General features: G+C 44.3%; 1 pseudogene; it reads right to left on the minus strand.

Annotated features, from left to right (window-relative positions):
- Positions 1-250: 250 nt before the first annotated feature.
- Positions 251-11,617, minus strand: LOC138756895 (proteasome subunit beta type-2-like; annotated as a pseudogene).
- Positions 11,618-11,927: the final 310 nt, after the last annotated feature.

Consider the following 11,927-nt stretch of genomic DNA (forward strand, 5'->3'; position numbering starts at 1 on the left):
GAACCACAGACACAGCCTCATTTTTTTTTCTCTTAATTTGCACGAATTATATTTAAATAGTGTATTTACGGAAATGCAATTCTTATCAATTTTGCGCCTGTAATACCCAATATTGCTGCCCCAAAATAACAAATGTAGTGACACATAGGACAATAAACCTGATTCTGTCTCAGTAATGACTCTTTGCTGATGGCCTCGTGGCTGGATGCAGGGAGAGTAACTACAGGTCATTTTTTTTTCACTGTGAATCTCAGGCTTTCTTGGGCTTGTATACATAATAAATTTCTACAGGTAAACCAAACATGTAAAATTGTATCACTGATAGGGAAATATGTGCCATATCACAAGCACCATCCTTACCAATTTTCCGAACAGTAAAAGAGGGAAGATTCAGAATAAATTGTTTCTGAATCTCTTGCAAACAGTTCTTCAAGAATTCCATGGTGTCCTCAAGTGTGAGATCTGGTTTGTAGTATCAATCTACGAAACTGAGCTTTACCAGAGGTGCCAGATAGTCTGAATAGTGAAGTGCCCGGGCCCTCCAGCTAGAAATATGTTTACGTGGTAGGGAGTCTGATTTTGGAGGTACTCTGCTAGGTTTTTACAGGAGAAGTTTTTTTGTGAAGCTGAATGTATTCTCCAAATTGGACAGTCTTCAGCTTCTCCAACAAACAATAGTAAAATCTCATTTAGTTTAAACATCCCATCATAAACGTACTTAGTAGCAATGATGTTACTGGCAGCCACAGTATCAAGATGCCACCAGTACAACTGGAAGTCATACTATAGGGCACCACATATGCCAGGTTGTAGCAACAATCACAGGCTGCCGATGGTATGCATGCTCATGTACTATTTCCTGCACAGTACGCATAAGTGTTAGAGGAGCTCAGCAGGTTTACACTATCTCTAAAAGGCAAAGAGTAACCAATGTTTCAGGCCTGAGCCCTTCTTTAAGGTATGAGCAAAGAGACAGGCAGGTATATGAATAAAAAGGTAGGGGGAAGAGGGGGCAGGGTTTTTCTTGTTTTGCTGTTAAATTGAACCCAAGTTTCCACTGGGAAAGAGTAGAGAGAATGGTATCAAAGGAATGCCAGTGCATGGGCCCTCTAAAACACATGCAGCAATATGAATGATTAGAGTGCAGGGCATATTCATAACTGAGGTACAAAAGTAGATTAGATTAATAATGCAACTTCACATTCAAATAAAAGATAAGCACACAAAACAGCCTCAACTTGAAAAAAAATAAGACTAATTAGAGTTAATTGAGCTATCAGTCCTTGTTCTCAGGGCCTTCCATATCACTTGGACAAAGCAGCGAGTCTCATGCCCACCCACAGTGCAGAGTAACAACCTCAAAGCACTAGCTCGTTGAGCCCATTGAATGTAATTTAGAGTTACAAAACAGACCATAAATGGTAACCACCTCTCCAGTCAGTCCTGGAAATCCATGCAGAGGACATGGGGGTAATGTGATAGATCCACGATAGAGTCACCAGAATGATAGGATGATGGGATAGATCCAGGATGGGGTCACAGGAACAATGGGATAGGTTTGGGATTGGGTCACAGGAACGATGGGATAGATCCAAGATGGGGTCGACAGGATGATGGAATAGATTTTGGATGGGGCTGCGGGAATGATGAGGCGATTGGATCAATCCGGATGGGGTTGTGGGGTGATCAGGTGGATCCAATATAGAGTCCTTAAAACCATTAGGAGCAGAAGTAGGCCACTCAGCCTGTTGAATCCATTCTGCCATTCCATCATGAACTGATCAATTCTCCCCTCTCAGCCCCACTCCCCTGCCTTCTCCCTATAATATCTTTACTATTCATATTGATAGCTATCAATCTCTGCATGAAATACATCCAATTACTTGGCCTCCACAGCCGCCTGTGGCAGAAAATTCTAAAGTTCACTACTCTCTGCCTAAAGAAATTCCTCTGATTTAAATGGGAGCCATTCAAACCCAAAGTTGTGCCCTCTTGTCCTTGACTCCCCTACCATAGGAAACAACTTTGCCACATCTACTTTGTTGAGGCCTTTCAACATTCAAAACGCTTCAATGAGGTCCCCTCTCATTTCTTCAAGAGCCTTCAAACCTTCCTCATGTTCCCTTAATTCCACGAATCCTTACTTGTAAATCTTTTCTGAACCCTCTCCAATGTCAGCACAAGTAAAACACAAGTCTGCAGACATCATGGTGGAAGTAAAAACACAATGCTGGAGAAACTCAGCAGGTCAAACAGTGTACGTTGAGATATTTTATATTTGCACTGCCAATAAGTGGTAATTCTGCCTGGCCCACAGGAAAAGGATTCTCAGGGTTGTATATGATGTCCTGTATGTACTCTGACAATAAATCTGAAATCCTTCAATGTCCTTATTTCTCGCAGAAACTCCAGCCATTTCTGCTCTGCTGTCCTTCCTGCTAGTGCGCCTTTTCTTTTCTTTTAAATTTTTTATTTTTCACACTATAAACCATATTGATCAAGATACATACATTTTCCTTCTTAAATATATACAGTGTCATTTTCTCCCCCCACCTTCGCTCCTCCCCTCCCTTCCTCCCTACCTCCCCTCCCATTTATTTAAAGTTCAGAATATAAGATACATTAAACTCATCAAACAATGTTGTCACTCAATAAAAATAAACAAGAAATTCCACTGAGTCAGTTCTTTTCATTCTCTTCTCCTTCTGTCATTTTAGGTGGTAGATGTCCACGGTAGGTTTTCTCTATTATGTTTCATGTATGGCTCCCATATTTATTCAAATATTGTAATGTTATTTCTTAAATTATAGGTTATTTTTTCTAATGGAATACATTTATTCATTTCTATATACCATTGTTGTATTCTCAAGTTTTCTTCTAATTTCGAGGCTGACATAATACATTTTTTTGCTATAGCTAGGGCTATCATAACAAATCTTTTTTGTGCACCATCCAAATCGAGTCCAAATTCTTTGTTTTTTATGTTACTTAGGAAGAAGATCTCTGGGTTTTTTGGTATATTGCTTTTTGTGATTTTATTTAATATCTGGTTTAGATCTTCCCAAAATTTTTTCAATTTCTCACATGTCCAAATTGCATGAATTGTTGTTCCCATTTCCTTTTTACAGCGAAAACATCTGTCAGATACTGTTGGGTCCCATTTATTTAACTTTTGAGGTGTAATGTATAGCCTGTGTATCCAGTTATATTATATCATACGTAACCTCGTATTTATTGTATTTCTCATCGTTCCAGAACATAACTTCTCCCATGTTTCCTTTTTTATCTTTATATTTAAATCTTGTTCCCATTTTTGTTTAGTTTTACCATTTGTTTCCTCATTCTCCTTTTCTTGCAGTTTAATATACATATTTGTTATAAATCTTTTGATTATCATTGTATCTGTAATCACATATTCAAAGTTACTTCCCTCTGGTAAACTAAGACTGCTTCCTAATTTGTCCTTCAAGTAGGATCTCAATTGGTAATATGCCAGCACTGTATCTTGAGTTATATTGTATTTATCTTTCATTTGTTCAAAGGATAATAATCTATTTCCTGAAAAACAATTTTCTGTTCTTTTGATCCATTTTTTCTCCCATTCTCTAAAGGAAAGGTTATCTATTGTAAAAGGGATTAGCTGATTTTGCGTCAATATTAGTTTTGGTAGTTGGTCATTTGTTTTATTCCTTTCTACATGAATCTTCTTCCAAATGTTGAGCAGATGATGTAATACTGGAGAATTCCTACGTTTTACCAATTTTTCATCCCATTTATGTAATATATGTTCAGGTATCTTCTCCCCTATTTTATCTAGTTCTAATCTAGTCCAATCTGGCTTTTCCCTTGTTTGATAAAAATCTGATAGGTATCTTAATTGTGCGGCTCTATAATAATTTTTAAAATTTGGCAGTTGTAGGCCTCCTTGTTTATACCATTCTGTTAATTTATCTAGTGCTATCCTCGGTTTCCCCCCTTTCCATAAAAATTTCCTTATTATTTTCTTTAACTCCTTGAGGAATTTCTCTGTTAAGTGTATTGGTAATGACTGAAATAGGTATTGTATCCTTGGGAAAATGTTCATTTTAATACAGTTTATCCTTCCTATCAGTGTTAGTGGTAAGTCTTTCCAATGCTCTAAGTCGTCTTGTAATTTTTTCATTAGTGGATAATAATTGAGTTTATATAGATGGCCGAGGTTTTTGTTTATTTGTATACCGGGCGAAGGGTAGACGGCGGCGGCCCCGATACGGGCAGGAGCAAGGGGGAGACGGCGGCCCCAGTCCGGGCACAGGGAGAGCAGCAGCGGCCCCGGCCCCGGTCCGGGCGAAGGGTAGACGGCGGCGGCCCCGATACGGGCAGGAGCAAGGGGGAGACGGCGGCCCCGGCCTCGGTCGAGTGGGGCAGGGGGAGGCCCCGATCCGGGCAGAGAGTGGGAGGCGGCGGCCCCAGTCCAGGCACAGGGTGAGCTGCGGCGGCCTCGGCCCCGGTCCGGGCAGTATGGACCGACCTAGGAGGGGAGGCAGGCCCCTCCAGCCCGGGTAAGAAACCTGCATAGGAGAAGGCCACTCCGATATAAAACCTACGACCCAAGGACCTCGCTGCCATGTCCCAGCTTGCTTGGCCACGGCACACGAACCATGGGTGTAAAGGATGGGGCCAGTACTGCGCGCACTGCACTCCACCTAAAAGCTCCTTTGCGCAGGCCCGAGGACAGGTCCACGTCCTCCCCCTCCACGTCCTCCCCCTCCACGTCCTCCCCCTCCACGTCCTCCCCCTCCACGTCCTCCCCCTCCACGTCCTCCCCCTCCACGTCCTCCCCCTCCACGTCCTCTCCCTCCACGCCTTCCCCCTCAAAAGATGCTCACAAACTCAAGCTAGCATGCTGGAACATCAGAACCATGCTAGACAAGGCTGACAGCCACCGACCTGAACGTCGGTCTGCCCTCATTGCACATGAACTCCTCAGACTTGACATCGACATAGCCGCTCTCAGTGAAGTCCGCCTGGCAGATGTAGGCAGCCTCCAAGAACGCGGCGCGGGCTACACACTCTACTGGTCTGGCAAGCCTTCGGATGAACGACGCCTATCTGGTGTAGGCTTCATGGTCAAGAGCTTCATTGCCTCCAAACTCGAAAACCTTCCGACAGGCCTCTCGGACCGAATCATGTCCATGCGACTGCCCCTTCAGAACAAGCGTCACATCACCCTCATCAGCGTCTATGCTCCAACCCTCCAGACGGAACCAGCAGAAAAGGACAAGTTCTACACCGACCTGTGCAACTTCATCCAACGCACCCCTACAGCCGACAAGGTTGTCATCCTGGGCGACTTCAACGCTCGTGTCGGCAAAGACTCAGAAACCTGGCCAGGAATCCTGGGCAAGCATGGCGTCGGCAAGTGCAACGACAATGGGCGCCTCCTGTTGGAGCTCTGCGCAGAACAGCGGCTTGTCATTACAAACACCCTTTTTCAGCAGAGGGACAGCCTTAAGACCACCTGGATGCATCCCCGATCCAAACACTGGCACCTCCTGGACTACATCCTGGTGCGAGAAAGTGACAAACGAGATGTGCTCCACACCAGGGTCATGCCTAGCGCGGAATGCCACACTGACCACCGGCTGGTTCGCTGCAAGCTCAACCTTCACTTCAAACCAAAGCCCAGGAACAATAAAGCCCCCAGAAAGAGGTTCAATGTTGGAAACCTGCAGTCAGACGAAGCGAGAGGAAACTTCCAGGCAAACCTCAAAGCAAAGCTCGACGATGCAACCCGCCTCACGGACCCGTCCCCTGAAACCCTCTGGGATCAGTTGAAGACTACCATACTGCAATCCACTGAAGAGGTACTGGGCTTCTCCTCCAGGAAAAACAAGGACTGGTTTGACGAAAACAGCCAGGAAATCCAGGAGCTGCTGGCAAAGAAGCGAGCTGCCCACCAGGCTTACCTTACAAAGCCGTCCTGTCCAGAGAAGAAACAAGCCTTCCGTCGCGCATGCAGCCATCTTCAGCGCAAACTCCGGGAGATCCAAAATGAGTGGTGGACTAGCCTCGCCAAACGAACCCAGCTCAGCGCGGACATTGGCGACTTCAGGGGTTTCTACGAGGCTCTAAAGGCTGTGTACGGCCCCTCACCCCAAGTCCAAAGCCCGCTGCGCAACTCAGACGGCAAAGTCCTCCTCAGCGACAAGATCTCCATCCTCAACCGATGGTCAGAACACTTCCAATCTCTTTTCAGTGCCAACCGCTCAGTCCAAGATTCCGCCCTGCTCCAGCTCCCTCAACAGCCCCTAAGGCTAGAGCTGGATGAGGTTCCCACCCTGGATGAGACATATAAGGCAATCGAACAACTGAAAAGTGGCAAAGCAGCAGGTATGGATGGAATCCCCCCAGAAGTCTGGAAGGCTGGCGGCAAAACTCTGCATGCCAAACTGCATGAGTTTTTCAAGCTTTGTTGGGACCAAGGTAAACTGCCTCAGGATCTTCGTGATGCCACCATCATCACCCTGTACAAAAACAAAGGCGAGAAATCAGACTGCTCAAACTACAGGGGAATCACGTTGCTCTCCATTGCAGGCAAAATCTTCGCTAGAAATCTACTAAATAGAATAATACCTAGTGTCGCCGAGAATAATCTCCCAGAATCACAGTGCGGCTTTCGCGTAAACAGAGGAACTACTGACATGGTCTTTGCCCTCAGACAGCTCCAAGAAAAATGCAGAGAACAAAACAAAGGACTCTACATCACCTTTGTTGACCTCACCAAAGCCTTCGACACCGTGAGCAGGAAAGGGCTTTGGCAAATACTAGAGCGCATCGGATGTCCCCCAAAGTTCCTCAACATGATTATCCAACTGCACGAAAACCAACAAGGTCGGGTCAGATACAGCAATGAGCTCTCTGAACCCTTCTCCATTAACAATGGCGTGAAGCAAGGCTGTGTTCTGGCACCAACCCTCTTTTCAATCTTCTTCAGCATGATGCTGAACCAAGCCATGAAAGACCCCAACAATGAAGACGCTGTTTACATCCGGTACCGCACGGATGGCAGTCTCTTCAATCTGAGGCGCCTGCAAGCTCACACCAAGACACAAGAGAAACTTGTCCGTGAACTACTCTTTGCAGACGATGCCGCTTTAGTTGCCTATTCAGAGCCAGCTCTTCAGCGCTTGACGTCCTGCTTTGCGGAAACTGCCAAAATGTTTGGCCTGGAAGTCAGCCTGAAGAAAACTGAGGTCCTCCATCAGCCAGCTCCCCACCATGATTACCAGCCCCCCCACATCTCCATCGGGCACACAAAACTCAAAACGGTCAACCAGTTTACCTATCTCGGCTGCACCATTTCATCAGATGCAAGGATCGACAATGAGATAGACAACAGACTCGCCAAGGCAAATAGCGCCTTTGGAAGACTACACAAAAGAGTCTGGAAAAACAACCAACTGAAAAACCTCACAAAGATAAGCGTATACAGAGCCGTTGTCATACCCACACTCCTGTTCGGCTCCGAATCATGGGTCCTCTACCGGCACCACCTACGGCTCCTAGAACGCTTCCACCAGCGTTGTCTCCGCTCCATCCTCAACATCCATTGGAGCGCTTACATCCCTAACGTCGAAGTACTCGAGATGGCAGAGGTCGACAGCATCGAGTCCACGCTGCTGAAGATCCAGCTGCGCTGGATGGGTCACGTCTCCAGAATGGAGGACCATCGCCTTCCCAAGATCGTGTTATATGGCGAGCTCTCCACTGGCCACCGTGACAGAGGTGCACCAAAGAAAAGGTACAAGGACTGCCTAAAGAAATCTCTTGGTGCCTGCCACATTGACCACCGCCAGTGGGCTGATATCGCCTCAAACCGTGCATCTTGGCGCCTCACAGTTTGGCGGGCAGCAACCTCCTTTGAAGAAGACCGCAGAGCCTACCTCACTGACAAAAGGCAAAGGAGGAAAAACCCAACACCCATCCCCAACCAACCAATTTTCCCCTGCAACCGCTGCAATCGTGTCTGCCTGTCCCGCATCGGACTTGTCAGCCATAAACGAGCCTGCAGCTGACGTGGACTTTTTACCCCCTCCATAAATCTTCGTCCGCGAAGCCAAGCCAAAGAAAGAAGAATACCTAGGTATCGCATTGCTTGCGTTTGCCATCTGAATGGTGATTCTTTCTTAAATTTTGAGAAATCCGCATTATTCATTGGCATTGCTTCACTTTTATTTGCGTTAATCTTGTACCCCGACACTTCTCCATATTCCTTTAATTTCCTATGTAATTCTTTTATTGATATTTCTGGTTCTGCTAAGTATACTATAATGTCATCTGCAAATAGACTGATTTTATATTCCTTCTCTTTTATTTTTATCCCTTTTATTTTATTTTCTGTTCTTATCAGTTCTGCTAGTGGTTCTATGGCTAACGCAAACAATAAAGGAGATAGTGGACATCCCTGCCTTGTTGATCTGCTTAAGTTAAATTGTTTTGATATATATCCATTTACTGTCACTTTCGCCAATGGCCCCTTATATAATGCTTTAATCCAATTAATATATTTCTCTGGTAAGCTGAATTTTTGTAGTACTTTGAATAAATAATTCCATTCTACTCTGTCAAAGGCCTTCTCTGCATCTAAAGCAATCGCTACTGTTGGAGCTTTATTTCCTGCTACTGCATGAATTAAGTTAATAAATTTACAGATATTGTCTGTTGTTCGTCTTTTTTTAAGAAATCCAGTTTGGTCTAGATTTACTATTTTTGGTACATAGTCGGCTAATCTGTTTGCTAATAGTTTAGCTATTATCTTATAATTTGTGTTAAGTAAAGATATTGGTCTATATGACGCTGGTGCGAGTAGATCTTTCCCTGTCTTTGGTATTACTGTAATTATTGCTGTTTTACATGAATCTGGTAAGCTTTGTGTTTTATCAATCTGGTTGATTACTTCCAGGAGGGGAGGAATTAATAAGTCTTTAAATGTTTTATAGAATTCTATTGGGAATCCATCCTCTCCTGGTGTTTTATTATTCAGTAGTTTTTTTAATTATCTCTTGTATTTCTTCTATTTCAAATGGTTCTGTTAATTTATTTTGTTCCTCTGTTTGTAATTTCGGTAGTTCAATTTTAGTTAAAAATTCATCTATTTTGTGTTCTTTCCCTTCGTTTTCAGTTTGATATATTTGTTCGTAGAATTCCCTGAAGTTTTCATTAATTTCCGTTGGATTATATGTGATTTGCTTGTCTTTTTTCCTTAATGCCAATACCATTCTCTTAGTTTGTTCTGTCTTAAGCTGCCACACTAGAATTTTGTGTGTTTTTTCTTCTAGTTCATAATATTTCTGTTTTGTCTTCATTATGTTCTTCTCCACCTTATATGTTTGTAGTGTTTCATATTTTATTTTTTTATCTGCCAATTCTCTTCTTTTAGTTGTGTCTTCCTTCATTGCTAATTCTTTTTCTATATTTGCTATTTCCCTTTCCAACTGCTCTGTTTCCTGATTGTAGTCCTTCTTCATCTTAGTTACATAACTTATTATTTGCCCTCGGATGAACGCTTTCATTGCATCCCATAGTATAAATTTATCTTTCACTGATTCCGTATTTATTTCAAAGTACATTTTAATTTGTCGTTCAATTAATTCTCTAAAATCCTGCCTTTTAAGTAGCATGGAGTTTAATCTCCATCTATACATTCTTGGAGGGATCTCCTCTAACTCTATTGTCAATATCAGGGGTGAGTGGTCCGATAATATTCTAACTTTATATTCTGTTTTCCTAACTCTGTCTTGCATGCGAGCTGATAACAGGAATAGGTCTATTCTTTAGTATGTTTTATGTCTGCCCGAATAATATGAATATTCCTTTTCCTTTGGGTGTTGATTCCTCCATATATCCAAAAGTTGCATTTCTTGCATCGATTTAATTATAAATTTGGTTACTTTGTTCTTTCTGTTAATTTTTTTCCCAGTTTTATCCATGTTTAAATCCAAATTAAGGTTGAAATCCCCTCCTATTAGTATGTTCCCTTGCGTGTCTGCTATCTTCAAAAAAATATCTTGCATAAATTTTTAATCTTCTTCGTTAGGTGAATATACATTGAGTAAATTCCAAAACTCCGAATATATCTGACATTTTATCATTACATATCTCCCTGCTGGATCTATTATTTCCTCTTCTATTTTGATTGGTATATTTTTACTGATTAATATAGCTACTCCTCTAGCTTTTGAATTATATGACGCTGCTGTTACATGTCCTATTCAATCTCTCTTTAATTTCTTGTGTTGCACTTCAGTTAAGTGTGTTTCTTGTACGAATGCTATATCAATTTTTTCTTTTTTCAGTAAATTTAGCAGTTTCTTCCTTTTGATTTGGTTAATGGTGCGGACTCGAAAGGCCAACATGGCCTGTTTCCGCTCCGTAAATGGTTATATGGTTATATGTATTCCATTAATATTTAAAGTCATATAGTTCAATGTGATAGTACAGATCTATCACCAATGTACATAGTGTATATAGTTACTGTATCTAGACTGTGCTTACAGCGATTGGCTGAGAGCTAAGCCACACCTATTGTTTGGGCCTTAAATGGTTGTATCCCTAGCCAGGTCGGATCATTCCGGACTAGTCGGCCACCTGTGAAGTGCTCCGGTCTTTTGCTAATAAAAGCCTTGGTTTGGATCAACAAGTCTTTGGTTCTTTCGACGAGCTCTACAATTTTATTAGCAAAAGAATTTTTTTTGAAAGGGATGGAGCGTTTAACTCGGCCAGAAAAACTTGATATCGACCCACGGTCAGCTACAGCCTTCAAAGTCTTTAACTTCTGGCTGCTGAACTTTGAAAACTTCCTAGACTCATTGAGGTGGAGGAGGATAACCAGCGTCTAACAGCATTGCTGTCTATGGTGTCCTTGAGAGTCTACGAGAACATCTAGGATGAGACCACTTACACCGCAGCCATAAAGGTACTGAAAGGACTGTATAATCAACCGGTGAACAGAGTTCATTGCCGGCTCTTGCTTGCGTCGAGGAAGCAACAGCCCGGCGAGTCCAGCAGGGCATATTTACAAGTATTAAAGGCATTGGACAAGGACTGTAACTGTGTGGACAAAACTGCTGCCAAGATCACAAATGATCTCGTCCGGGATGCCTATGTGGCCGGGCTCCAATCGAATGAAGTGAGGCTGCGCTTGCTCGAACAAGGGGTTGAAAAACTAGAGGACGTGGCCCGGATTGCAATCACAATGGAGGATGCAGCCTTAAAGTCCACCGAGCTCTCTAGGGATTGGACCCCTTGTTTTGATGTGAGTAGGCTGCTGCTACCCTGCCCCGTGCGAACCCGAAATGTTATTTCTGCAGGAGGGACAAGCACAGCAGGTCCCAGTACCCAGCAAGAAAAGCCAAGTGCCAGAAGTGCCTTAATAACGGCCACTTTGCTGCAGTCTGTAGGTCTAAAATGGCCGCCAGCAAACACAGTGCCACGTGTGAAGCCCAATCGCCACTATCCCATTCAAACTCTTCTTCCCCGGAGCTCTCGTCCAATGAGAGCGAGGGCTCCCCTGCACGGCAACGCCTGACGTCACAGAGACGCCGAACCGGAAGGGGCAGCCCACCCTCGCAACCATGGTGTTGTCCTGCCTCTCGCCCCCGTGCGGAACAATCGACGCTACCGCCGCTGCTGCCGCCACCACAGACACCCCCGGGGCTGACGCTACCGCCGCTGCTGCCGTCGCCACAGCCACCCCCTGGGCCGACGCTACCACCGCTGCTGCTGCCGCCACAGACACCCCCAGCGCCGCCGCTACCACCGCTGCTGCCGCCACCACAGCCACCCCTGGGGCCGACGCTACCGCCGCTGCTGTCACCGCCATGGACACCCTCGTGGCCAACCAGGTACTCACCCTAGCGTCCATCGCCGATGACCGCCAGGGCCCG

The sequence above is a fragment of the Narcine bancroftii genome, chromosome 3, assembly GCF_036971445.1.
Source record: "Narcine bancroftii isolate sNarBan1 chromosome 3, sNarBan1.hap1, whole genome shotgun sequence".
Taxonomy (NCBI): domain Eukaryota; kingdom Metazoa; phylum Chordata; class Chondrichthyes; order Torpediniformes; family Narcinidae; genus Narcine; species Narcine bancroftii.